The following is a 3,756-nucleotide window of genomic DNA, read 5'->3' as shown; positions in this document are numbered from 1 at the left end:
GATATTAGGATATGGGGAGCTGGTCCTGTTTTAAGCCTAGTTCTTTGGGGGGGGTGATTCTAATCTTAGTTTTCCTCAGTCCAGTCCACTCGGCAGACATTAGACATGAACCAGCAAGGTCTGTTCCACCTAGAAGAAAGAGGCTCACCAATCAGTCGGATTCAAGAAGCCGCAGAATCTCGTGAGAAGTTCTTCGGTGAGCTTCTCTCTATGACGTCACCATAGGAGAAGCTCAGCAATGCAATGTAAAAACTAACCAGTACGCGCAAAGACTTAGCGAGGAGGTGAGCCGATGCTCAAGCTTCCCCTCTCTGTGGGGTCATATTTATATTTGTATTCTTTCTAAACACCATGCGTCCTTCCGTGTGTTTGCTCTAGCAAAACATTCACCTGTCTGCCCAGAAAAACATCATCATAACCTAACCGAGTTTCCAAAGAAACAGAAATTTCCACTTTATGTATGTGTGAGTATATGTCTGTCTGTACATGTGTGTGTGTGCACAGGTGCGGAGGCCGGAGGTTGATGTTAGGTATCTTCCTCATTTTCTCTACACTGCTATTTGAGACAGGGTCTCTTACTGGCCGCAGAACTTGCTACTTTGACTAGACTGGCTGACCAGCTAGCACCAGGATAACTCCTACCTCTGCTTCCCCAGAACTGGGTTACAGATGTGCATCTCCCTCCAAAGCTTCTTGTATGTGGCGGTTGGGGATGGAACTTTGTACTTTGTACTTTACCAGCTGAACCACCTTCTCGGCTGAAGTCTAAGGTCTTATTAAAATCGACAACTCAGTGGTTGGCGAAGGATATGGAGAAGGAACAGGAAGGCCAGAAAAACGAGGTCCACAGTTCGTTGCTGAGGCTGCTACAGCTGCTGACAGCCACGATCTGACTTCCCTGCAACGGTGTTCCTTGTGGGGTGGTTACATCCTCACACAGTCCAGAGCCTAAAACCCTCCCCATCTTTAGAGGCTGTCTCAGAGTACAAGTAAAAGACCGGGCTGCAGTAGAGACCGTGGAACCCCTGCTGCCTGTCCCAGAAGGATACAAACTGTTGCTAGGTGAAAAAGACAGCCTGATACTTTTGGAAGCTTTCCCTTTCGCCCCAGTCAAAGTTATAGGTTTCTCACAGAGACATACCATGTCTGGGAGCTCCTTTCTTCTGTATGGTGCTGCCATGTCCTGTGAGGTCTATTCTACTCTTCTTAGGTTTTAATATGGTTCTATGGTTGGATTGAGGTCAGACTATAAGTTGTGTGGCAAATGGCGCGTTATTTTAACTCTGGCTTTGCCTTTTCGAGGAGATAAGTTGGAAGTGGGCTCAAACCCAGGCTTTCAGGCGGAATAACCCTGTGCTCTATGGTTCAGCTACATACCAAGCCGAGCTTCTGGGAGAACTTTATCCGCAGCGTCCTGTTTAAAGCTTACACAGGTAACGGTGAACGCTCAGAAGGACGCTAGTGGAATTCAGGACGTGCCACAACACAATATGGCATCTGCGTGTCAGAGTCGACAGCCGAGGCAGGGAGATCATCCTTCTGGGAAAATCATTAGGCCTTCATTCACAATAGCTCTTAGATTTTTGAGGGAATGAGAAACCAGGTTGTTATTGTGGCCTTATCAATGAGCCTACTAATAGGTGAGGAAATAAACATTTTTGCCCCCTACATCCTAACGATGTAGATTTATATTAAACTTCAATATTCATCTCCTAGCGTGCCCTGAGCGTAGGACTTCGCAGCCAGACTCTAGGATCCCTGGTACTTCTTGTGGATGGACGAAAGCAGATGTCCCTAGGTAAAATGTAAAGAATCAGGTAGGTACCATCTCTACACAGCTGGATTAAGCGACGGACCACATTACTACACCTTCTTTTCCTCCTTCTACTGTTGAATTTAAACCTGCACACTGAGCTTCAACCGTAATGACGACATTACCAGGATGGAGAGCAATATATGGAGATCTTGAGTGTCAACCTTGTTTACAACAGCTCAACACACCTGGACCATTTACCGTGAAGAGGAAGAAGAAAGACAAAAATGTCACCTGTCTTCTCTCACACGTGAAATCTATCATCTGTCTCTCTGTCTGTCTTGTCTGTCTTTCTGTCCGTTGTGAGGTGACATCAGAAGGGGGACTATTTGGGAAGGAAGGAGACAATTGAAAGAGGGGAGAGGATGAAGTGTTGGAGGATGCAGCAAGAGGGATGCAAAAACAATAAAATGATATCTGTGGAAAAATGCCATATTGAAACTCACTGCTTTGCAGGTAATTAAAAATAACAAAAATAAAATTAGATGCTTTGAGAAAGAAAGAAATGCCTACATTTTTTTAAGTCATGGTATTTGGAAAAATCTCCTTTCATAGCAGCTATTTCCCTAAGGAACACATTCAGACACATCCCTTTTAATTTGATTTTGATAATTGTGTGTCGGTGTGTGTGAGGGTATGTTTGTGCTTGTATGTTGATATGGGTGCACACATGCCATGGCACATGTGTGGGTGTTTAAGAACAACCTTGGTGTCAGTCTTCACCTTACCGGGTGTTGGAGACAGGTTCTTTCTTATGCATCGCCCGCTGTGGTTCTATCAGGCAGCTGGCCCATGAACGTTTGGGATTCTCCCGTCTCTGCTGGCCACTGCCCATACTGGTGTGCTGGGATTACAGAACTCTGTGCTACTTCTAGCTTTTCTGCAGGTTACAGGGATCTGCACTCAAGTCACTAGGCTTGCCTAGCAAGTGATTGACTTGCAGAGTGAGCCTCCTAGCCAAAATGTATTGAAAGACAATCTCAAGATACATGTAAAGCCCCAGTAGGAACAGTTCATGGCTGACCAGTATGGCTTTTCCCCTCCTTACCATGTGCAGCTGAAGGCTGATAGCACTGAGCTAAGGATGGCCAAGTCCTACAGAACATCAAAACTAATGCGTATCAACATGACATAATGTGTTTTCATGTAATTTTTGTAATGTATTTTTAATTTCAGTTTCTTTTAGCATTGGCAAAAATTTGTTTACTTATAGTATCTCCTCACAGGAGCTTACCAAGAGGAAGATTAACAGACTCAGTTGTTGTTGGCAATGGCTTGTCTAAGTAACAAGTTAAAGGGGTGCCTCATGACTTATTTTCTCTGGCCAGAACACAGTGGCATCAAGTCGTTCTGGAATTAATCATGAGCCAATCCTTTTAGATGCTATTTTACTTCTTCCTACCACCATGTTTTTGGTCCCAATATACATGGATTTCAGATGTCACAAGTAATCATGGAAAAGTCAAATGGGCCTTCATCAATTCTGATGGCAAGACCTTAGTTCTATTATCTATTAGAGTAAGTAAATGTAGGTCTCTTGACTGGAGCCGTGACTGCTAGCATCTGTCCGTTCCTGTGTGACCAGAGCTTATTCTCCTTATTATTCATCTGATATCAAACATTCTCAATCTCTATGAAAATACTGGAGTATTTTCCTGAACAGCTCTGGCCTGGGTGTCAACAGGGTATCATGCACTTGTTGTATCCTACTCTGTAAAGCTGAGGTAATCATACTCAAGGGGTAACCTTGGCTACCAAAAGGAATATTAAAATCTTCACACAAAGTAAGATCTGTACCTGGATAGAGAGTATTATTACCATGTGTTTCTTTTGAAATACCCAGATCTATCTATCATCTATCTGTCATCTATCTATCTATCTATCTATCTATCTATCTATCTATCTATCATCTATCTATCTATCTATCATCTATATCTATCTAT

General features: G+C 43.5%; 1 long non-coding RNA gene across 1 annotated transcript; it reads left to right on the top strand.

Annotated features, from left to right (window-relative positions):
- The first annotated feature begins 224 nt into the window (after positions 1–224).
- Positions 225–2,319, top strand: LOC134484956 (uncharacterized). The gene is made up of 2 exons (XR_010062784.1): positions 225–284; positions 1,717–2,319. It is a non-coding gene; the product is annotated as an uncharacterized LOC134484956 (long non-coding RNA).
- Positions 2,320–3,756: the final 1,437 nt, after the last annotated feature.

This window comes from Rattus norvegicus, chromosome 1 (genome assembly GCF_036323735.1).
Source record: "Rattus norvegicus strain BN/NHsdMcwi chromosome 1, GRCr8, whole genome shotgun sequence".
Taxonomy (NCBI): domain Eukaryota; kingdom Metazoa; phylum Chordata; class Mammalia; order Rodentia; family Muridae; genus Rattus; species Rattus norvegicus.
The sequence above is the reverse complement of the archived record's forward strand: the minus strand, read 5'-3'. Positions and strand labels throughout refer to the sequence as shown.